At 33.8% G+C, this 26,205-nt stretch overlaps 2 long non-coding RNA genes across 2 annotated transcripts in view; both read right to left on the bottom strand.

Moving 5' to 3' along the window:
* The window catches only part of LOC143075972 (uncharacterized), a 192,865-nt gene extending 173,705 nt beyond the window's left edge, over nt 1-19,160 (bottom strand). The window contains exon 1 of the long non-coding RNA XR_012978488.1: nt 19,069-19,160. This is a non-coding gene — a long non-coding RNA (uncharacterized LOC143075972). The remainder of the gene's footprint in view (nt 1-19,068) is intronic.
* LOC143075973 (uncharacterized) lies at nt 14,186-18,977 on the bottom strand. Its single transcript, XR_012978489.1, has 2 exons — nt 18,392-18,977; nt 14,186-14,386 (listed from the first exon to the last, which is right to left on the bottom strand). It is a non-coding gene; the product is annotated as an uncharacterized LOC143075973 (long non-coding RNA).
* Nucleotides 19,161-26,205: the final 7,045 nt, after the last annotated feature.

Raw genomic sequence — 26,205 nt, 5'->3', positions numbered from 1 at the left:
GAATGGACTGTTGCGAGACTTTAGCCCCTAATTATAGAAATACCTTCAACCACAATTGAAAGCTTATTAAGAGAGAAACAAAATATATATAGTTGATAAGTTCCGCAACGCATATTAGAAGAGTAACGAAGGACCTAAACATCGAAATACGCTTGAACATACAAAAATAGTTTATTTTGAATAATGGAAAGGACTGCTGCAAGTCATTAGCCCTTAATCAAGGCAAAATTAATACACGAAATTAAAGCTTATTGATAGAGGAATCAATTGATAAAATTTAGAAGGGAAATGGGAAATGTGTCAAAGCGACAACAACCCGACCATAGAGCAGACAACAGCCGAAATCCACCAATGGGTCTTCATTGGAGTGAGAAACTCCCTTACCCGTAGGCGTCCTCCAGCTGGCCCCTTTAAACATATGTATACTAGTACAGTGATAATGGACGTCATACAAAACTCCGAATTATACACAAGAAACTAAAATAAAAAATCATACAAGACTAACAAAGGCCAGAGGCTCCTGACTTGAGACGGGCGCAAAATTGCGGCGGGGTTAAACTTGTTTATGAGATCTCAACCCTCCCCCTATACCTCTAGCCAATGTAGAAAAGTTAACGCATAAAAACACACACATTAAAATTCAGTTCAAGAGAAGTCCGAGTCCGATGTCAGAAGATGAAACAAAAGAAAATAAATAAAATGACAATAATACATAAATAACAGCAGACTACTAGCAGTTAACTGACATGCCAGCTCCGCACCTCAATTAAACTGATAAAAAGATTATGTTTTCATCATATGAATATCAGGCATTAATGATATGTGTCGTAATGACCATTAGAGGGGTTACGGAGGACCTAATGTCCAAAATACGCGTGAAAATTAAGAAATAGCCAATCTTGAATAATGAAATGGATATTTTGAATAATGGAATGGACTGGTGCGACCATTTAGTCCCTACTTATAGATATACATTATACTTCATTCGAAAGCTTATTAAGAGATGAACAAAAGGTATATAGTCGATATTTTCAGCAACGCATATTAGAGGAGTAACGAAGGAACTAAACATCGGAATACGCTTGAAAATGAAGAAATAGCTTATTTTGAATAACGGTATGGACTGCTGAAAACCGTTAGCCCCTAATCTTGGCAAAATTAATACACGGAATTAAAACTTATTGATAGAGGAATTAATTTAGTTTAAACTATATGTTCCGTACTGACAATTAGAGTGGTTTCGGAGTACCTAAATGCCAAAATACGCGTGAAAATGTAGAAATCACCAATTTTGAAAAATGAAATGGATTTTTTGAATAATGAAATGGACTGTTGCGAGACTTTAGCCCCTAATTATAGAAATACCTTCAACCACAATCGAAAGCGTATTAAGAGAGAAACAAAATATATATAGTTGATAAGTTCCGCAACGCATATTAGAAGAGTAACGAAGGACCTAAACATCGAAATACGCTTGAACATGAAAAAATAGTTTATTTTGAAAAATGGAAAGGACTGGTGCAAGCCATTAGCCCTTAATCAAGTCAATATTTATACACCAAATTAAAGCTTATTGGTAGAGGAATAAGCGGAGTATAAACGATATGTGCGACAATGGCCATAAAAAAATCATAGCCAATTTTGAATACGAAATGGATATTGATTTATGCAATGGACTGCTGCCACCCTTTAGCCCTTAATTATAGATATACCTTATACCTCATTCGAAAGCTTATTAAGAGAGGAAAGAAAAATATATAGTCGATATGTTTTGCAACACATATCAGAGGAGTAACGAAGGATCTCAACATCGAAATACGCTTGAACATTAAGAAATAGCTTATTTTGAATAATGAAATGGATTGCTGCAAGCCCTCAGTCTGTAATCAATGCAACAAGTATACACCAAATTAAAGCTTATTGATAGAATAATTAACTGAGTATAAACGATATGTTCTGCAACGCATATTAGAGGAGTAACGAAGGAACTAAACATCGAAATACGTTTGAACATTAAGAAATAGCTTATTTTAGATAAAGGAATTGACTGCTGCAAGCCTTTAGCCCCTTATCAAGGCAAAATTAATACACGAAATTAAAGCTTATTGATAGAGGAATCAATTGATAAAATTAAGAAAGGAAATGGGGAATGTGTCAAAGCGACAACAACCCGACCATAGAGCAGACAACAGCCGAAATCCACCAATGGGTCTTCATTGGAGCGAGAAACTCCCGTACCCGTAGGCGTCCTTCAGCTGGCCCCTTAAAACATATGTATACTGGTACAGTGATAATGGGCGTCATACTAAACTCCGAATTATACACAAGAAACTAAAATAAAAAATCATACAAGACTAACAAAGGCAAGAGGCTCCTGACTTGAGACAGGCGCAAAATCGCGGCGGGGTTAAACATGTTTATGAGATCTCAACCCTCCCCCTATACCTCTAGCCAATGTAGAAAAGAAAACGCAAAAAAATGCGCACATTAAAATTCAGTTCAAGAGAAGTCCGAGTCCGATGTCAGAAGATGAAACAAAAGAAAATAAATAAAATGACAATAATACATAAATAACAGCAGACTACTAGCAGTTAACTGACATGCCAGCTCCGGATCTCAATTAAACTGATAAAAAGATTATGTTTTCATCATATGAATATCAGGCATTAATGATATGTGTCGTAATGACCATTAGAGGGGTTACGGAGGACCTAATGTCCAAAATACGCGTGAAAATTAAGAAATAGCTAATCTTGAATAAGGAAATGGATATTTTGAATAATGGAATGGACTGGTGCGACCGTTTAGTCCCTACTTATAGATATACATTATACTTCATTCGAAAGCTTATTAAGAGATGAACAAAAGGTATATAGTCGATGTTTTCAGCAACGCATATTAGAGGAGTAACGAAGGAACTAAACATCGGAATACGCTTGAACATTAAGAAATAGCTTATTTTGGATAACGGAATGGAATGTTGCAAGCCGTTAGACCCTTATCAAGGAATAATTAATACAACAAATTAAAGCTTATTGATAGAGGAATAAAATGAGTATTAATGATATGTGCCGTAATGACCATTAGAGGAGTTACGGAGGACCTAATGTCAAAAATACGCGTGCAAATTAGGAAATTGCCAATCTTGAATTATGAAATGGATATTTTGAATAATGGAATGGACTTTGCGAGACTTTAGTCCCTAATCATAAATATACATTATAATATATTCGAAAGCTTATTTAGAGATGAACAAAAGGTATATAGTCGATATGTTCAGCAACGCATATTACAGGAGTAACGAAGGAATTAAACATCAAAATACGTTTGAACATTAAGAAATAGCTTATTTTGAATAACGGAATGGACTGCTGTAAGCCGTTAGCCCCTTATTTTGGCAAAATTAATACACGGAATTGAAGCCTATTGATAGAGGAATAAATTTAGTTTAAATAATATGTGCCGTACTGACCATTAGAGTGGTTACGGAGTACCTAAATGCCAAAATAGTCGTGAAAATGTAGAAATCGCCAATTTTGAATAATGAAATGGATATTTTGAATAATGGAATGGACTGTTGCGAGACTTTAGCCCCTAATTATAGAAATACCTTCAACCACAATCGAAAGCTTATTAAGAGAGAAACAAAATATATATAGTTGATAAGTTCCGCAACGCATATTAGAAGAGTAACGAAGGACCTAAACATCGAAATACGCTTGAACATAAAAAAATAGTTTATTTTGATATAATGGAAAGTCATTAGCCCTTAATCAAGGCAAAATTAATACACCAAATTAAAGCTTATTGGTAGAGGAATAAGCGGAGTATAAACGATATGTGCGACAATGGCCATAAGAAAATCAAGAAATAGCCAATCTTGAATATGAAATGGATATTGATTTATGGGATGGACTGCTGCCACCAATTAGCCTGAAGTATAGATTTACCTTATACCTCATTCGAAAGCTTATTAAGAGAGGAAAGAAAGATATATAGTCGATATGTTCTGCAACACATATTAGAGGTGTAACGAAGGATCTCAACATCGAAATACGCTTGAACATTAAGAAATAGATTATTTTGAATAATGAAATGGATTGCTGCAAGCCCTCAGACTGTAATCAATGCAGCAAGTATACACCAAATTAAAGCTTATTGATAAAACAATTAACTGATTATAAACGATATGTTCTGCAACGCATATTAGAAGAGTAACGAAGGAACTAAACATCGGAATACGCTTGAACATGAAGAAATAGCTTATTTTGAATAACGGAATGGACTGCTGCAAGCCGTTAGCCCCTTATCAAGGAAAAATTAATGCAACAAATTAAAGCTTTTTGATAGAGGAATAACATGAGTATCAATGATATGTGCCGTAATGACCATTAGAGGGGTTACGGAGGACCTAATGTCCAAAATACGCGTGAAAATTAAGAAATAGCCAATCTTGAATTATGAAATGGATATTTTGAATAATGGAATGGACTGTTGCGAGACTTTGGTCCCTAATCATAGATATACATTATACTCCATTCGAAACCTATTAAGAGATGAACAAAAGGTATATAGTCGATATTTTCAGCAACGCATATTAGAGGAGTAACGAAGGAATTAAACAGCGAAATACGCTTGAACATTAAAAAATAGCTTATTTTGAATAACGGAATGGACCGCTGAAAGCCGTTTGCCCCTAATTTCGGCAAAATTGATACACGGAATTAAAGCTTATTGATAGAGGAATTAATTTAGTTTAAACTGTATGTGCCGTACTGACAATTAGAGTGGTTACGGAGTACCTAAATGACAAAATACGCGTGAAAATGTAAAAATCGCCAATTTGAATAATGAAATGGATATTTTGAATTATGGAATAGACTGTTGCAAGACTTTAGTCCCTAATTTTAGAAATACCTTCAACCACATTCGAAAGCTTATAAAGAGAGAAACAAAATATATACAGTTGATGAGTTCCGCAACGCATATTAGAAGAGTAACGAAGGACCTAAACATCGAAATACGCTTGAACATAAAAATAATTAGCTTTTTTTGAATAACGGAATGGACTGTTGCAAGCCGTTAGCCTATAATCAAGGCAAAATAAATACACCAAATGAGAACTTATTGGTAATGGAATAAACTGAGTATAAACTATATGTGCAGCATTGACTATTAAAGGGGTTGTGGGGGACCTAAATGCTAAAATACGCCTGAAAATTAAGACAAATAAGAAATTTTAAATAACAAAATGAATGATTGCAATAATGGAACGGACTGGTGCGATCTTTTAGCTCTTATTATAGATATACATTATATCTCATTCGAAAGCTTTTTAGCAGAGGAACAAAAGGTATACAGTCGATATATTCCGTATCGCATATTCGAGGAATAAAGAAGGAACTTTACCTCGAAATACGCTTGAACATTGAGAAATAGCTTATTTAGAATAACGGAATAGATTGCTATAAGCCGTCAGAGCCTATTCAAGGCAAAAAAAAAAAATACCACAAATTAAAGATAATTGATAATTGAATAAACTGAGGATAAACGATATGTGCAGCAATGACCATTACAGGGGTTATGGAGGACCTAAATGCCAAAATATGCTTGAAAACTAAGAATTAGCGAATTTTGTATAATGAATGGATATTTTAAATAATGAAATACACTGCTGCGACCATTTAGTACCTTATGATAGATATACCTTATTTCTCATTCGAAAGCTTATTAAGAGAGGGAAAAAAAAAATATATAGTGGATATGTTCTGCAACGTATATAAGAGGAATAACGAAGAACCTTAAAACGGCAAAATGCGTTTGAACATTAAGAAATAGCTTATTTTGAATAATGGAATGGACTGCTGCAAGCCGTTAGCCCCTTATCAAGGCAAAGTTAATACACGAAATTAAAGCTTATTGATAGAGGAATAAATTTAGTTTAAACAATATGTGCTGTAATGACCATTAGAGAGGTTACGGAGGACCTAATTTCAAAAATACGCGTGAAAATTAAGAAATAGCCAATCTTGATTAACGAAATGGATATTTTGAATAATGGAATGGACTGGTGCAACCCTTTAGTCCCTTATTATAGATATACATTATACTTCATTCAAAAGTTTATGAAGAGATGAAAAAAAATATATAGTAGATATGTTCAGTAACGCATATTAGAGGAGTAACGAAGGAATTAAACATCGAAATACGCTTGAACATTAAGAAATAGCTTATTTTGAATAACGGAATGAACTGCTGCAAGCCGTTAGTCCCTAATGTAGGCAAAACTAATACACTAAATTAAAGCTTATTGATAGATGAATAATTTTAGTTGAAACGATATGTGCCGTATTGACCATAAGGGGTTACGGAGTACCTAAATGCCAAAATACGCGTGAAAATTTAGAAATAGCCAATTTTGAATAATAAAATGAATATTTTGAATAATGGAATGGACTGTTGCGAGACTTTAGCCCCTAATTATAGATATACCTTCAACCTCATTCGAAAGCTTATTAAGAGAGAAACAAAATATATATAGTTGATAAGTTCCGCAACGCATATTAGAAGAGTAACGAAGGACCTAAACATCGAAATACGCTTGAACATACAAAAATAGTTTATTTTGAATAATGGAATGGACTGTTGCGAGACTTTAGCCCCTAATTATAGATATACCTTCAACCTCATTCGAAAGCTTATTAAGAGAGAAACAAAATATATATAGTTGATAAGTTCCGCAACGCATTTTAGAAGAGTAACGAAGGACCTAAACATCGAAATACACTTGATTTATGGAATGGACTGCTGCCACCTTTTAGCCCCTAATTATTGATATACCTTATACCTCATTTGAAAGCTTATTAAGAGAGGAAAACAAGATAAATAGTCGATATGTTCAGCAACACATATTAGAGGAGTAATGAAGGATCTAAACATCGAAATACGCTCGAACATTAAGAAATAGCTTATTTTAAATAATGAAATGGACTGATGCAAGGCCTAGGCCTTTAATCAAGGCAAACTGTATACAAATTAAAGCTTATTGATAGAGGAATAAACTGAGGATAAACGATCTGTTCTGCAACGCATATTAGAGGAGTACAGAAGGAACAAAACATCGAAATACGTTTGAACATTAAGAAATAGCTTATTTTGAATAACGGAATGGATTGTTGCAAGCCGTTTGCCCCTAATCAAGACAAAATTAATACACCAAATGAGAGCTTATTGGTAATGGAATAAACTGAGTATAAACGATATGTGCAGCATTGACTATTAGAGGGGTTACGGAGGACCTAAATGCCAAAATACGCGTGAAAATTAAGAAAAATAAGAAATTTTGAATAATGAAATGAATAATTTGAAAAATGGAATGAACTGCTGCGACTTTTTAGCTCTAATTATAGATATACCCTATATCTCATTCGAAAGCTTTTTAACAGAGGAACAAAAGGTATACAGTCGATATAGTCCGCAACGCATATAAGAGGAATCCTGAAATTACTCCCAACACTTGAAACTTTAGTTATAAAATCAAAATCATTGTCTCTAATTTCAGAAAATCGACAACGTTGAAACACGGACCGCGAAGAGGACCCCAAAATGAACTGGTATTGAAACAGAAATGTTCATATTACTGCTTGCTCAACGTGGAATTGGGGTAACAGGACAAGTACAAAAAAGCAAACATTTATTTGTATGTACCTGTTATTTATACAATAGTTGGCTAATTGCAGGATTCATTTTTATACCCCACGCAACGAAGTTGCGGAGGGTATAATGTTTTTGACCCGTCCGTCCGTCCGTCAGTCCATCAGTCCGTCCGTCAGTCCTGTTTCTTGTCATCGCAACTCCTCTCAAACCAAACAACAGAATGTCATGAAACCTTTTTAGATGAAAAGGGCATATTATGTAGTTGTGCATATCGTCAGGAAATTACGATTCAACTTTTTTCTAGGAGTTACGCCCCTTTGAACTTATTTGCTTCAATGTACTACTGCAACAGTTTGTCATCGCAACTCCTCTAAAACTACACTACAGAATTTCATGAAACCTTTTTAGATAATAAGGACATACTATTAGATGTGCATATCGTCAGGAAATTACGATTCAATTTTTTTTCTAGGAGTTACGCCCCTTTGAACTTATTTACTTAAATGTACTACTGCAACAGTTTGTCATCGCAATTCCTCTGAAACTACACAACAGAATTTCATGAAACCTTTTTAGATAATAAGTACATACTATGTAGATGTGCATATCGACAGGAAATTGTGATTCAATTTTTTTTATAGGAGTTAGGCCTCTTTGAATTTTTTTGCTTTAAGGTACTACTTCAACAATTTGTCATCTCAACTCCTCTGAAACCACACAACAAAATTTCATGAAACTTTGTAGATAATAAGGACATACTACGTAGATGTGCATATTGACAGGAAATTACGATTCATTTTTTTTCTAGGAGTTAGGCCCCTTTGAACTTATTTGTTTCAATGTACTTCTGCAACAGTTTGTCATCTCAACTCCTCTGAAACCACACAACAGTATTTCATGAAATTTTGTAGATAATAAGGACATACTACATTGTGACACAACAGCCGACAGTTTATTTTTGTGTTGATTTAGATGTAAATGTGAAAATAAAAGAAGATAAAAGATAGACGTTTTGCTATATAATATTTTGATATGAGCGTCACTGATGAGTCTTATGTAGACGAAACGCGCGTCTGGTGTACAAAATTATAATCCTGGTACCTTTGATAACTATTGCTACATTTTTGTTGATAAACAAACGCCACTCCGTCAATCACGCTCGTCGTTGGGAGATGTCCGACGTGGAGCGATTTTGCTTTTTATAATTATTTTCTCATCCGTTAATTCACTGACCAATTCAGATTCACAGTCACTGTCATATGACGATTCCGTAGTTGAATCGGGAATGTCATTGTACACACGAGTTATCGGACTAAACTGGTCACCCGCTGATTGATACTTCGGCACACGATAACAGTGAAACAACAGCAGGGGTCCAGTTTATTCTCTGACTTTATCGTTGCTAAATAACTAACGGAAGTCTTCGGGAGCATTCGAATCAAATATATAGGGCCTCTAATGGGAATCCAGCAATCGAAATCCATTGTGTTGCACGACTTCTTAATCCGGTGAAAGGCTTTCAAACTATTATTTATTTAAACAGTTTAGCTACAGAATGGCAGTTTCGATTTTGTGGCCGTAATTATTTGAGTAAGGTTCATTTAATTGATCTGAGGAAAAGTTCCTTTCTTGTCATTATCGGCGATGGGGGTAACTGACCAGTTTAACGTTTCTTTACGAAAAAATCACTTTATACATGCACACAGACATGCTAATTAGTTTGTAATAACAACTCACAAGTTCATTAAACCTCAAATACCTTCGGGGATACTCTGCCACCCTGTGTTTGTTTAATTAAATCATGCAAATAATTAATTATATTTTATTGTTTTGATTGGTATTGATCGATTTTGACAGGTAATTTTAAGATACAAATTTACTAACGAGCCTTCAAAAAGCGTTCGGAATTCGGTGTTGACAGGGTTCGGTTTTTTCAGGTTAGATTAACGTTAATTAATAGGGAAATTGTGTGGGACTTTGAAAATTTTTCGGTTTAAACTGAAATTCGGTTTTATCAGGGTTCGGTTTACCCAGGTTTCACTGTATGTAGATGTGCATATTGACAGGAAATTATTAGTCATTATTTTTTCTTATACAATTTTTTTTTCTTACACTTATTCAATTTCTCCAGTGACAATGTGGGGACGTGGGGTATGTGAGCGTGCTCACTAAGGTTCTTTAATTTTATATGCTAAGACTTCATAAAGTTATCCTTAAAGTGAAAATGTCCTTAAGACCTTAGTAGTACTCCTAAAGTTGGGACCACCATTAGGACATCTCTTAAAATAAGATCGTTTCAATAACATGGCTAAGAGCAAAAACATCTCCTACGATGGTCTTGGGACATGTCTTAGTCCTAAGACACCTTCGATGACACGACCCCAGGTCACTACAATTTAATTTATTTATCTACAATGTACGCTTGCGTTAAACAATGGAAATTAACACTGTATATTATAATTCTGTTGACTGGTAAAGAAGAATTTTACAAGCCTGTCGAAAGAAATTGTACAAGCCAATTCGGTAGAAATTATTGTATAGCGTGAAGATTGTATGTTTTTCTTGTATATGTTTCGACATTTTACAGATCGTTTTCAAAACTCCATTTCATTACTCTGTAATATTTTCCACTGAACATACACAAAACACTTTTAAGGATAATTATATAAAAACCGCGCCCAATAGTCAATAGTGTCCTGGTTTTGATTCCAAAATATGTAGTCATACTTGAATGCAAATGTTTTAGCTCACCTGACACCAGGGCTAGGTGAATAATTCTCATCATTTGTCGTGCGTTAACTTTTACAAACATAAAAAAGAAAATGTGGTATGATTGCCATGCAATGAGACAACTCTCCACAAGAAACCAAAATGACACTGAAATTAACAACTTTAGGTCACCGTACGGCCTTCAACAATTAGCAAAGCCCATAACGCATAGTCAGCTAAGAAAGGCACCAAAATGACAATGTAAAAAAATGAAACACTTAAACAAAAGACACCGGTACGTCTAAACACCGCTCAGGACGTCCTGAGTGCACGCAGGACATACAAACTGCACTCAGGACATGAAATATATGTTTTAGTGTGTTGTGAAGGTATGCATTCGATAGATAATATAACTCTTCATCTAATAATTTTTGTTTTTATAAAATCATTTTAACATTTTAACATTTAAGGAGTTATCGAAGTTTTCATCGGCCGTTTTTGTGAAATATGTCAGGCATGACCTAGGATTATATATATTGAATACCAATTATCAGGTTTATTTTGCCTAGCCAGTCAAGGTCGTTAAAAACTTCCATTTGTTGTTGTTTATTAGGTCATTTGGTCTTTAATAGTTAGGAGTTATTAGTGATGGTACTAACCGCATACAAGTAAGCTTGGCAAACAAACAAAATAAGATGTCTTTTGAAATATCAAAAAACAATGAAGATATATTGTTTTAGAAAAAACCCGCTAAATAAACATTTTTCTTTTTGTTTGTAATAATTGAAGACAGTCGAGAAATATGAGAAATCTACATATATAGTTTGGAAATTTTAATTCAATAGACCACTTTCGAGTTCATCCGTCACCGGAAAAAAACTCGTCAATTATACGCGCCTTTATGACGTCATTTACCAGATAGAGGGGATCGCCTGTATCCCTGCACTATTAACGTTCATCAAGCGTCTTAGTGATCGTCATTATGCAGGATAAACTAGAAATAATGCTTGTTATATAGGTACTTAATGACAATTCCGAATGACAGTAGTGCTGATTGTCAATTTTGAGAATTCAATTTGCCGAATAATTCGTACAATATAGAAGTATAGTTTTCCAACCACTCGTTCAATATTGGAATGGAAGTGACGACGCCCCTAAACGCACAAATGACGTTCACTAAAACTAGAGTTTTTGACGGAAATGCATCGAACTCGAAAGTTGTCTATTCGTTTAATTTCATTAACTTAATAGAAACAAAACATATCGTTATTTAATATTTTATTTGTATGGATTTTCGTACACTATATTTTATTTCAATTTCGTGCGATGAAAATTTTAGTTTTATTCTTGCTTCAAAATTAGGAATTTTTATTATTAGATGTATTAACGACTAACTTCTTTCGATGACAGAAACCAACCCGCGTCAGCATACACTCCAAAATTCATTTTTGATGGGGGAGTGTTATGACGACAAACGCTCGAGAGCTGTAACCGAGGTGTTGAATAATGGACATTCATTTAACTGTCTCACGACTTTGGTACTGATTATGCTACCTGTCATCGTTATTACTACGTCAGAAACTCGTAGACTAGTACGCCATCATCGTTGTTAGCGGGCTAGCTATCAAGCTAACCAACCTGGGCCTGAAAGTAGCCGTTGTGAAGTACAAAAGAAACATCAAAAGAGTAAACAAACCAAAAATAACTCAGCATAACCAAGATGGCCGCGCACCAAAATAGCGGCCTTCAACCTGTTGCTGATTACCAAGGATTTGTATAGTAAGTCTTACTATACAAATCCTTGTGATACCAACTGCAGAAAATATCTAAAGCTCACCAATTGCCCGCGGGATGTATATCCAGTCAATGTCGTTAAACACTTCCATCATCATCATGTTTAAGCACGTACAACAAGATCAAAGCCACAAACATGATAAGCAGAAAAAAAGCATTATTATATTCCATTTGCCAATTCCCGACCCTGTAATTAGATACCTTGTTTTAGTTGTCTCCATTATGAGGGACATTCATTTTTTTTTATTACAATGGAGAGCTAGCAGGAACAGCAAATTTACCTGTGCGTAATCTTAGATTTTGAAATCTTTTAATTACATTAATTTGTTGTTTAGATACATACTTACGACATCAGAAATTATTGTTAAAAACTTCCAAGTGCTCCACGAAACCTCTTTCTAAATTATTAACATCTATTTTATCAGCAATCAAAGATGGGCTTCAAAGTTATTGTGAAACTGCCTATTCTAGAGGTGGCGTGAATCAGATGTGGATACTTAAAAATTCCAAAGATCTTTTAGAGTACATACAATCTAACTCTCTTTCATCTTGTAACAGTGTTAAAACATTTGACTTTTCTACTCTTTACACAAGTATTCCACATTCCAAACTAAAAGACGAAAGAGTTGGTATTACTTTGCTTCATAAAAAAGAATGGCCAACGTAGATACAAGTATCTTGTCTTAGGGAGGGATAAATCATACTTTGTAAAGAATCACTCTGATTCAGACAAAAAATTCTCTGAAACCGATATTATCAAGATGCTTGATTTCTTGATTGACAACATATTTGTAACGTTTGGAGGACGTGTTTTTCAACAGACTGTCGGCATCCCAATGGGAACAAACTGTGTCCCTCTACTTGCCGACTTGTTTCTTTATTATTATGACGCTGACTTCATGCAGGAACTTCTTAGGAAGAAAGATAAGAAGTTAGCAATATCCTTTAACTCTACTTTCCGCTATATAGATGACGTTCTTTCACTAAACAATTCAAAATTTGGTGACTATGTGGAACGCATCTATCCCATCGAATTGGAGATAAAGGATACTACAGATACAGTTAAGTCGGCTTCATATCTTGACTTACATCTAGAATTTGACAATGAGGGTCGGTTGAAAACAAAACTTTACGACAAAAGAGATGATTTCAGCTTTCCAATTGTGAACTTTCCATTTCTAAGTAGCAACATTCCAGCAGCACCTGCATACGGGGTATATATCTCCCAATTGAAACGATATTCCCGTGCTTGCATTGCCTATCATGATTTTCTTGATAGAGGGTTACTGCTCACAAGGAAGCTATTAAACCAAGAGTTCCAAATGGTGAAGTTGAAATCATCCCTTCGTAAATTTTACGGACGCCATCACAAGTTGGTTGACCGTTATGGAATAACCCTTTCATGAATGTGACCTACCGAATTAGACTATTTACCGGATTTGTAATCACATAAGCAACACAACGGGTGCCACATGTGGAGCAGGATCTGCTTACCCTTCCGGAGCACCTGAGATCACCCCTAGTTTTTGGTGGGGTTCGTGTTGTTTATTCTTTAGTTTTCTATGTTGTGTCATGTGTACTATTGTTTTTCTGTTTGTCTTTTTCATTTTTAGCCATGGAGTTGTCAGTTTGTTTTAGATTTATGAGTTTGACTGTCCCTTTGGTATCTTTCGTCCCTCTTGTTGTTTAGATAAATACTTACGACATCAGAAATTATTTTTCATACAAAATTAGTTTAACCGCCGATACATCATTTTCAATCCATCATACTTTGCATTGGCAAAAGCCAAATTGTCCGGTATGGAACCAGTCTCAGATTAACAAAGGGAAGTAATTTGTTTAAAAAGTTTGTAATAACAGAATCAAATCGGACCAAACATTTTGCCTTATTTTGCATTAGAAATGCACAGAAGACTAAGTTGATGATATACATGCATTGGTTTAAGAATGGGATAAACATTACTTTTAACGAGTGACTCACTTTAAATATTGATTTTATCGTGCAAAAAACCAAAAAAGAAGACAATTTTCATTCCAAATGTAATTAAGATTAATTGTATCGATGTATACCACCAGGACCAGTGCATCTATCCATTTTCAATGATTTTAATCTGAGGAATCTGCTCTAATTTCTGCATGATGACATTTTCAACCTTTCAAGCAACTGTGAAGTGCTGCAATATATTTTTAAGCAGCACATAAACAGTTATTAGAGAGGTACTTTCAGCTGAAACGAGAAAATATATTAGTTTTGAAAAAACACTTTATACACTAAATAAAACATTTCAGTATCTCTTTTTATAATTTTTTTTTAGTGTTATAATATTTTTTTTGAATTTTACATTTGTTAGAGATACATGAAGTACCGGTACCTTATCCCGGCCTCCTGTTTCTTGTTTGTACATCTGATTTCTCTCACAGTCTATTAAAAAATAAACAGGGACTAAATTTAAAGTCAGTCCGGAGATTTAAAAAAAAATATGTGTTCCAGGGTTCACGTTCCCCTTTTCTTGCCCACTCTTCGTGTTCTTTGTATGTACTTCATGTCCAGGTAAATGAAATGTGAGGTGAATATCAACTAAGGTGTGATCAAGTATAAAAAATCAAATGACACTCTCTCTAAAAGAACAGATATTATGAAACCATATAACATTTTAGTTCCAGGAAAATATCTTAAGAAGGTGGAAATAAAATTATGTTATGTTTGTTCCAAAGAACTTATTACCATTCAAAGACTTGTTCCAGGGGGAACAAGTATTATGGGAACAACAATCATGTTCACACCACTATGAGAATAAAAAGTTTTCTGGCTTTTGGCTTCAGTTGGAAAAGTTTTAAGATCTGTCATACACTAGATGTGTAAAAGTTAAATGCATTTTGTGTTTCAGAAAGATAATTTCTACAGAGGCGGATTCAGCCATATACATTATTAGATAAAGAACTTGTGTTATGATGAATCTTGAAAAATAAGTGATGAAAACTGCATTAATATGACCTCAATTGGAGATATAACCCAGAGCCCAGAGGTGGATTTAAGGGGGGAGCAGGGTGTTATTTCTGAACAATTGGTGGAATATAAAGGGAACACAGACGGATCAACCCATTTTAAAAAGGGGTTCCTAACCCGGGACAAAAAGGGGGGATTATATAGGGAACACAAAATCTTACCGGTTTTGAATCCGCCACTGTGGAATCACTGAAGAATGACTAGAGAAGGCCCCTACTTTATGAAAATTTCTAGATCCGCCAGGGTCTGTGATAAATTTAAATCTAAATAAGCTATTGTTATTTATTACATTAAGTAGGTCAACAGCTCATCTAGCTAATAAATATATTGTTGTGCCTTTTTATGTATATGGCTCGTTGTAGATTAACATCTAAGAAATAGTTAAATTCATGTTTATGATTTGTGTCATTATTGTTTCATTATTGTAACAATTATTAAAATCATTGTAATAACGTATTTTAGCACGTGAGATTCATTGCTATAAAAAAAAAAACAGCTTACGCCCGACGTCTTGTGTGGAAGTTTTATGCAATAATCATAAATAGTTTCTGAGGAAGTTTTAAGCAATAACCATTTATTGTTTTTGATACACGGCGGGACATGTGAACCCCCCCCCCCCTTCCCACCCTGTTTTATTTTACAAATATCACTAAAATAAAATTTTGAATCAAACCAAAAAGTATACAGATCTTTAAATTAGTATAACAAAGAAGTGTGTACAGTTTCAAGCAATAATCATAAATTGTTTTTGAGCTACGGCGCGACATGTAAAAAAAACCCTCCCCTTTTTAACAAAATACTCAATAACTCAAAAATAAAATTTTGAGTCATCACCAAAAAGTATACAGATCTTTAGATTAATATAACAAAGAAGGATGTAAAGTTTTAAGCAATAATCATAAATCGTTTTTGAGATACGGCGCGACATGTAAAAAAACCCTCCCCCTTTTAACAAAATACTCAAAAACTCAAAAAGGAAATTTTGAATCATCACCAAAAAATATACAGATATTAAGATTAATATAACTAAGAAGTGTGTAAAGTTTTAAGCAATAATCAAGAAACGTTTTTGAGATACGGTGCGACATGTGAAAAAAAGCACACCCCTGTTTAGTTACAAAGTGCCGTAACTCAAAAAGTTTAAATCTTATTTTCACCAAAAAGTATACAGATCATTTGACCATCATAAGAAACAACTATATTAAGTTTCATGAAATTTGGATAAGTCGTTCTCAAGTTACGGTGCGACATGTTTACGGCGGACAGACGGACAGACGGACGGACAGACGGACGGACACCAGACATTTGTATACCATAAAAGAGGGACGAAAGATACCAAAGGGACAGTCAAACTCATAAATCTAATATAAACTGACAACGCCATGGCTAAAAATGAAAAAGACAAACAGAAAAACAATAGTACACATGACACAACATAGAAAACTAAAGAATAAACAACACGAACCCCACCAAAAACTAGGGGTGATCTCAGGTGCTCCGGAAGGGTAAGCAGATCCTGCTCCACATGTGGCACCCGTCGTGTTGCTTATGTGATTACAAATCCGGTAAATAGTCTAATTCGGTGGTCACATTCATGAAAGGGAAGGGGATTGTAGTTACGACGTAAGGAACATATCCGATATCATTTGTGAAACGGTTATTCCATAACGATCAACCAACTCGTGATGGCGTCCGTAAAATTTACGAAGGGATGATTTCAACTTCACCATTTGGAACTCTTGGTTTAATAGCTTCCTTGTGAGCAGTAACCCTCTATCAAGAAAATCATGATAGGAAACGTCCCATTTTTGACGGGCGTATAAAAAAACCTTTTAACGAGGCGTATATCGGTTTATTAAATATATCTTTTTAAACTAAGAAAGTTGGTTTTACTTAATTTAAACAAAACATTAAGGTATCTTACACTTTATCTATTTCATAAATAAAAAGCAATATATACATATAGTTATATATCGTTACAGTTTATGTATAGAGGGGAAATGCATACTTAAACCCCGTGCCTACTTTGGTGTTTGTACACCTGATTTCTCTAATATGACCTCAATTGGAGATATAACCCAGAGCCCAGAGGTAGATTTAAGGGGGTGCAGGGAACTATTTCTGAAAAATTGGTTGAATATAAAGGGAACACAGGCGGATCAAGCCATTTTAAAAAGGGGTTCCTAACCCGGGACAAAAAAGGGGGGATTATATAGGGAACACACAATCTTACCGCTTTTGAATCCGCCACTGTGGAATCACTGAATAATGACTAGAGAGGGACCCTACTTTATGAAAATTTCTAGATCCGCCAGGGTCTGTGATAAATTTAAATCTAAATAAGCTATTGTTATTTATTACGTTAAGTAGGTCAACAGCTCATCTAGCTAATAAATATATTGTTGTGCCTTTTTATGTATATGGCTCTGATCTGGTTGTAGATTAACATCTAAGAAATAGTTAAATTCATGTTTATGATTTGTGTCATTATTGTTTCATTATTGTAACAACTATAAAAATCATTGTAATAACGTATTTAATCACGTGAGATTCATTGCTATAAAAAAAACCTTTTAACGAGGCGTATATCGGTTTATTAAATATATCTTTTTAAACTAAGAAAGTTGGTTTTACTTAATTTAAACAAAACATTAAGGTATCTTACACTTTATCTATTTCATAAATAAAAAGCAATACATATATAAAAATATATCGGTACAGTTTATGTATAGAGGGAAATGCATACTTAAACCCCGTGCCTACTTTGGTGTTTGTACACCTGATTTCTCTAATATGACCTCAATTGGAGATATAACCCAGAGCCCAGAGGTAGATTTAAGGGGGCGCAGGGTTCTATTTCTGAAAAGTGGTTAAATATTAAGGGAACACAGGCGGATCAAACCATTTTTAAAAGGGGTTCCCAACCCAGGACAAAAAAGGGGGGATTATATAGGGAACACAAAATCTTACCGCTTTTGAATCCGCCACTGTGGAATCATTGAAAGTTGACTAGAGAGGGCCACTACTTTATGAAAATTTCTAGATCCGCCAGGGTCTGTGATAAATTTAAATGTAAATAAGCTATTGTTATTTATTACGTTAAGTAGGTCAAGAGCTCATCTAGCCAAAAATAACAACTAAATGCATTTAATACCTATCTATTATATCTATTATACTGACAATAAACAAATACTACAAATAAAATCCTATTTGGAATTTTCATACCTTGATAAACTCGTAATATAGTGTAAATCTCAAAATATATAACTTCCATTTTCTACAGACTGTACATGATATCAAATGTCCTTCACATAACATGTGACGTATTTAATCACGTGAGATTCATTGCTAGAAAAGAAAACCCTTTTAACGAGGCGTATATATCGGTTTATTAAATATATCTTTTTAACTAAGAAAGTTGGCTTTATATAATTTAACCAAAAATTAAGGTATTTTACACTTTATCTATTTCATAAATAAAAAGCAATATATATATCAGTTTAAATGAGAAATATATGATTAAAGACCGTGCACTCTTAAGTTATATGTTTGAAGCAAGCGCATAGGTCATCATATATACGTCTTGAAATTTCGAAGTGTCGGCATTTCACGAAAATAAACGCAATTGAGCTAATTTTTGGTGCATGTGGAAGATAATGTAAAAGCCTTTAAAATTAATACCGTAATTCAATGAACAAATAAGTTTTTCATAGAGAAATATATCGCTACAGTTTAAGTATGCAGGGAAATGCATAGTTAAACCCCGTGCCTACTTTGGTGGTCATTTTTACGCACGAAATGCTGACTTTTACGCCAATAATTGATATATATATATATATATATATATATATATATATATATATATATATATATATATCAGATTTTTTAAAGTTACAACTTACATGTTACTTTCTTTCTCTTTGAACCTCAGATGATATGATTTTCTCGTTTGTTTTCTTCGTTTTACTGCTTTCTTACAAATACACAACAGGAAATAACCACAAATAAAGGCAACAGTAGTATACCGCTGTTCAAAACTCATAAATCCATGGACAAAAAACAAAATCGGGGTAACAAACCAAAACCGAGCGAAACGCATTAAATATAAGAGGAGAACAACGACACAACATCGAAACGCAACACACACAGAAACAGACCAATCATCAGACAAAACACCACGAGAATAACAAATGTAACATGAAAACCAAATACATGAATTTGGGATAGACAAGTACCGTGCCACGTCTTATCTCAATATCTCAAAAATAAGAGAAAACACAAACGACTCAACGTTAAAATGCAACACAAAGAGAAACGAACAATATATAACAATGACCATCTTCCTGACTTGGTACAGGACACTTTTAAAGGGGAATAAAAGTGGTGGGTTGAACCTGGTTTTAAGGCATGCCAAACCTCGCACTTTAATGGCAAAGTTAAATATAACATTGAAATGACAACATAATATTACAGGACTACAATACAAATAAATAGGAGAACATATTAGACACAGAAAAACATGATTAATAGATAACAAAAAGCATCAGGTTTAAAATTCAATACGTCAAAAACGCGCCTTGCCCACACAAGACTCACCAGTGACGCCCAGATATAAAAGATCGAAAGTGAAAAAAGTACAAAGTTGTACAGCACTGAAGATCAAAAGTTGAAAAGGTTTCGCAAAATACGGCATTGTTTTTATGCCCGGGATAAGAACATTCTTATTATATAGAACAATTCATGCTATTGCAAACAGTAAATTTTATCAAATGAATATGAAAGAGATATACACAAAGAAACTAAAGTATTAACTAATTACAGAAAACTAAACCTTAATACATAACGCCTAGATATAAAAGATCGAACGTGAAAAAGGTACAAAGTTGTACAGCACTGAAGATTAAAAGTTGAAAAGGTTTTGACAAATACGGCATTGTTTTTATGCACGGGATAAGAACATCCTTATTATATAGAATACTTAATGCTATTGCAAACAGTAAATGTTAACAAATGAATATGAAAGAGATATACATAATGAAACTGAAATATTAACTAATTACAGAAAACTAAACCCAAGTTTATCACAAAATAGACACACATCCGAATCAGTCCAAGCGTCAACGTAATTAAAAAAATTGTGACGTCACATACGATAGCGAAAAGGCAGAAACGTTATGCCACATTTGAATTTATGAAATTTAGAAACAGCATGACGTCACATATGAAAAACTATCATTCAAAAATGAGATAGAATTAGGATTGATTTAGAACTAAATACTGATAATTCATTTAAACAAAATGCATATTGCAATACTTATTAATAGCAATTAACTGTAATATATATATGTCCAGTATTATGAATCCAACTTCAAACGTAAATAATCGTACAAAATTTAATATAATTAATAAAGAGGAGGTGGTTAATTTTTCTATACGTCATACCTAAATATATAATAAGAAGACGTCAACACATTTGACAAAATCTGATGAGAATTACAAATATAACATTAAACATGTAAACTAAATACATGAATTTGGGATAAACAAGTACAGAAACACGTCTTATAGTAATGCGAATTCACATTCAGCAAAACGGTCACAATCGGGAATAAGTCACGTTTGGTAATTAAAAGATTAGACGACATAATGACAAACCACAATCTACCATGTGGTAAAAATGTCCTTAGCTAGTTTAGTTAAAGAGACATTATATGGATCAACCAATTCGTGATGGTGTCCATAAAATTTACGGAGTGTCAATTTTAATCTGTCCTCCTCATAACTTTGTTGGAGCAGTTTCTGCGTAAGGAGCACACTCCTGTATATGAAGTCCGTATAGTGTGAACAAGCACGTGAATAACGTATCAATTGTGATATGTAAACACCATACGAAGGGGCAGAGGGTATGTTACTGCTGAGAAATGGGAAATTGATAATTGGGAAGTTGAAATCGTCCCGTTTATCATAGATTTTTGTGTGAAGTCGTCCATCTACGTCAATATTGAGGAAAAGATCAAGGTATGAAGCAGTCCTTCTAGTATCAGTAGTATCCTTAATTTCAAGTTCACTGGGATATATGAGATGTAAGTATTGGCTGAAGTATGGGTTGTTCAATGATAAAACATCATCAATATATCGAAAAGTAAAATTAAAGAATTTCGCAAGGTGCTTTTTCTTTTGGTCTTTTAGAAGGTTCTGAATAAATTCTGCTTCATACGAATACAAAAACAAATCAGCCAGCAGGGGTGCACAATTAGTACCCATTGGAATACCGACTGTCTGTTGAAATATAAATCCTCCAAACTCAACAAATATATTGTCGATCAAAAAGTCCAGCATTTTAATAATATCATCTTCAGTATATTTTCTGGAAGATTCACAAAAGTGACCATCCCATTACATTCAGATTTCTTATAAACTTAATTACCATAGCAACTGTCTTTGAAATTTGTCTAACATATGGTCAACCTTATCAGAATGTGCTTGATTAACAGACTGGCTGTATCAAATATCACTCTGCATATAATTGCTAAATTATTATGTTTCACAAAGTTTAATGAATAAAGTTATTATAAATAATGATTGCAATAAATCTAAACTTTTATCCAGACAATCTATGTTTACGATATACATTTTTAGCTCACCTGGCTCGAAGGGCCAAGTGAGCTTTTCCCATCACTTGGCGTCCGTCGTCCGTCGTCGTCCGTCGTCGTCCGTCGTCGTTAACTTTTACAAAAATCTTCTCCTCTGAAACTACTGGGCCAAATTAAACCAAACTTGGCCACAATCATCATTAGGGTATTTAGTTTAAAAAATGTGTGGCGTGACCCAGCCAACCAACCAAGATGGCCGCCATGGCTAAAAATAAAACATAGGGGTAAAATGCAGTTTTTGGCTTATAACTCCAAAACCAAAGCATTTAGAGCAAATCTGACATGGGGGTAAAATTGTTTATCCGGTCAAGATCTATTTGCCCTCAAATTTTCAGATGAATCCGACAACCCGTTATTGGGTTGCTGCCCCTGAACTGGTAATTTTAGGGAATTTTTGCTGTTTTTGGCTATTATCTTGAATATTATTATAGATAGAGATAAACTGTAAACAGCAATAATGTTCAGCAAAGTAAGATTTACAAATAAGTCAACATGACCAAAATGGTCAGTTGACCCCTTTAGGAGTTATTGACCTTTATAGTCAATTTTTAACCATTTTTCGTAAATCTTAGTAATCTTTTACAAAAATCTTCTCCTCTGAAACTACTGGGCCAAATTAATCCAAACTTGGCCACAATCATCTTTGGGATATCTAGCTTAAAAAATGTGTTGTGTGACCCGGCCAACCAACCAAGATGGCCGCCATGGCTAAAAATAGAACATAGGAGTAAAATGCAGTTTTTGGCTTATAACTCAAAAACCAAAGCATTTAGAGCAAATCTGACGCGGTAAAAGTGTTTATCAGGTCAAGATCTATCTGTCCTGAAATTTTCAGATGAATCGGACAACCTGTTGTTGGCTTGCTGCCCCTGAATTGGTAATTTTAAGGAAATTTTGCTGTTTTCGGTTATTATCTTGAATATCATTATAGATAGAGATAAACTGTAAACAGCAATAATGTTCAGCAAAGTAAGATTTACAAATAAGTCAGCATGACCAAAATGGTCAGTTGACCCCTTTAGGAGTTATTGACCTTTATAGTCAATTTTTAACCATTTTTCGTAAATCTTAGTAATCTTTTACAAAAATCTTCTCCTCTGAAACTACTGGGCCAAATTAATCCAAACTTGGCCACAATCATCTTTGTGATATCTAGTTTAAAAAATGTGTGGCGTGACCCGGCCAACCAACCAAGATGGCCGCCATGGCTAAAAATAGAACATAGGGGTAAAATGCAGTTTTTGGGTTATAACTCAAAAACCGAAGCATTAAGAGAAAATCTGACAGGGTTTAATTGTTTATCAGGTCAAGATCTATATGTCCTAATGTTTTCACATGGATCGGACAACCCGTTGTTAGGTTACTGTCCTGAATTGGTAATTTTAAGGAAATTTTGCCGTTTTTTGTTATTATCTTGAATATTATTATAGATAGAGATAAACTGTATACAGCAATAACGTTCAGCAAAATAAGATCTACAAATAAGTTTCATGACCAAAATAGTCAATTGACCCCTTAAGGAGTTATTGCCCTTTTGTAGTTAATTTTTAACATTTTTCATAAATTTTGGTAAATTTTTAGAAAATATTTTCCACTGTAATTACTGGGCCAAGTTCATTATAGATAGAGATAATTGTAGCAACAAGAATGTTCAGTAAAGTAAGATCTACAAACACATCACTATCACCAAATTAAAACACAATTATGTCATGAATTTATCCATGTCCATTGTTTAATATGCACAAGACCAAGGTGAGCAACACAGGCTCTTTAGAGCCTCTAGTTTTATTACAGTAATGATATTCCAGTATAAATTTTACCTGGCTTATATATAGAGTATAATATATGATCAAAGTTGGCCCAGCATTGGTCCAACATAGAGTTGTAAATGTAATTTCAGTTGATAAACACTTTCGGTACAACATTAACATTTCATAAAGCATGCAGCAATCGAAATTATCCGCCTCCCAAGAGAAATAAAGCGTAAAATATTTCATAATCAATTTTTATAAACAAAATTTCATATCGGCCCTATGTTGCTACTAACATAATGCCAACATTTGCCCGATTTTTTTATAACCAACATGAGATAATAATACGGATTTACAACAACAGACCAACGTTGGGCCAATGTTGTGCAGCCAACCCCAACATGCGACCAACGTACCGACAATTTGCCAACGTTGGGCCAATGTTGTGCAGCCAACATAAACTTGCGACCAACGGACCGACAATTTGCCAACGTTGGGCTAATGTTGTGCAGCCAACACCAACGGTCGACCAACGGGCCGACAATTTGCCAACGTTGGCCCACTGTTAGTCTGTTGACTGGGACTTGCTTGTTTTTCCCGTAAGTACATTCGATGTACTTATGCTGACGCCATTGTTAAACAAGCTTCATACACGACAATCTGGTTAAATATTTAACATAATTTCATACCCTGTATATCACGACTACCATGTCAGGGGGTGACCACTGGTTGGCACCACTAATCTACTTGTCTATATGTAGTGTTGATGACTTTCATGAATTCATACTTGAATATTAAAACAGTGTAGTAAATTAAGCAGCTTAAACATGAAAATGAATGTAATGAAATTTAATTCTGTAGTGCTACGTAAGTAGTGAATTCTTAATCGATGTCGAGTTGAAAATTTAAAGATATCGCTTTATTTATGCTAATGTCTCTTGGTGAGTATTGTTCCTTATCTTTGGCAAAGAGTTTCTTTTGTGTATTTCTTTCTATATAGTGAAGGTAGCTATCCTGGTGTTGTGATGTAGGTGAATATAGCATGATAAAAGTCTTTAACAATTAAGAGTATTCATTAACAAATTTAACAATGTTTATCCTGGGGCAGAAAATGAATTCTCCCTAATATACATGAATATAGGTAGACTCCTATTTTTTTTTTTTTTTCTTTATTATATGAATTATATATAAAAGGTAAAACAAAGTACAGCATTTGAATTTAGTTGACATAAAAACTAATAAAATCTACAAAATTGCTACGTATTGTTGACATAATGTAGTCTTTTGGTACTCAACACATATTCATAAATGGGAGCAAAGTTATAACCTTTTAGTAATTTTTTAAGTGAAAAATCAGTAACATTTAACTTTTTTTAGTTTTTCAAATAAAATGTTCCTTTCTAAATTAAATAATTTACAATTTAACATATAATGCTCTACACTTTCGATCTGGTTGCAGTTTATACATAGATTTGAGGTAACTACTCCAATTTTATTTAGGTGTTTATTTAGTCCAATATATCCTGTTCTTAATTTGAAGAGTAATAGTTCTTTCTCTCTTGGTAAATTTGGAATACTAATTTGAGAATTTACTTCATCAATAATTTAAATAATGATCTATCTTTGTTTGTTTCCCAATTTTTTTGCCATGAATTTGTCAGAAATGTTTTACAGACCGTTTTAATGTCTTCTTTAAAAAGAGGTATAAGATATATGCAGTTGTCTAAATTAAGTGCGTTTTTGGCTTGTAAATCTGCACTTTTGTTGCCCATTACTCCGACATGACTTGGTATTCATTCAAATATAATTTCTGATCCACCCTTTTTAAGTGAAGTCAACATTAAATGAATATCGTATAAAATTTGATTCTTTACTTTAAAAATAGGAGCTCTGATGGCTTGAAGAGCTGACAAAGAATCTACAAAAATTACAGTTTTTTTAATTCTAAAATCTTCTAGCCATAATAGACTTACAAATATCGCCATTAATTCTGACATGAATATTGAGATATAATTTGGTAGTTTAAAACTTTTTTTTATTTTAAGTTCTGGAACAACATATGCACAACTTGTATTCCCATGTGGGTCTTTAGATCCATCTGTAAATATTTGCAAATGTTTTGAATATTCTAAGTCAATTAATAGTTCGGCTTCAATTTTAATTAAATGTGGATCCTTTTTACTTATTTTGTCATGAAGTTTTGTTTTAACTATTGATTTTTCAATATGCCATGGTGGACATGGACATTCTGAATATCTATAAATACGTTCTGTAGAAAATTTATTTTGAGCTAGGAAATCTCTTGCTGTTATTGAAAAGGGTTTTCGTTTAACGTTTTTTTTAGTAATAATCAAAAATGAAAGTGTCATTTACCGCGGCTTTAGCCGGGTGTGAGTTATAAAAACTAGTCATATTCCAAAAAGCTTTTACTATTAGACTTTGTCTTCTTATTTCTAAAGGCAGATCTCCCATTTCAACTTGCAAAGCTTTCAGGGAAGCTGATCTCATTGAACCAGTACAAATACGTAATACCTGATTTTGAATTTTTATCTAGACATTTTTTATTACTAAAAGAAGCTAAATTAAAAATTTCACATCTAATCAAGTTTTGATCTAATCATTCTGTTACAGTTTA

Source organism: Mytilus galloprovincialis, chromosome 5 (assembly GCF_965363235.1).
Source record: "Mytilus galloprovincialis chromosome 5, xbMytGall1.hap1.1, whole genome shotgun sequence".
Classification (NCBI taxonomy): domain Eukaryota; kingdom Metazoa; phylum Mollusca; class Bivalvia; order Mytilida; family Mytilidae; genus Mytilus; species Mytilus galloprovincialis.
Note: the sequence above shows the minus strand (reverse complement) of the source record. Positions and strands in the feature narration are given on the sequence as shown.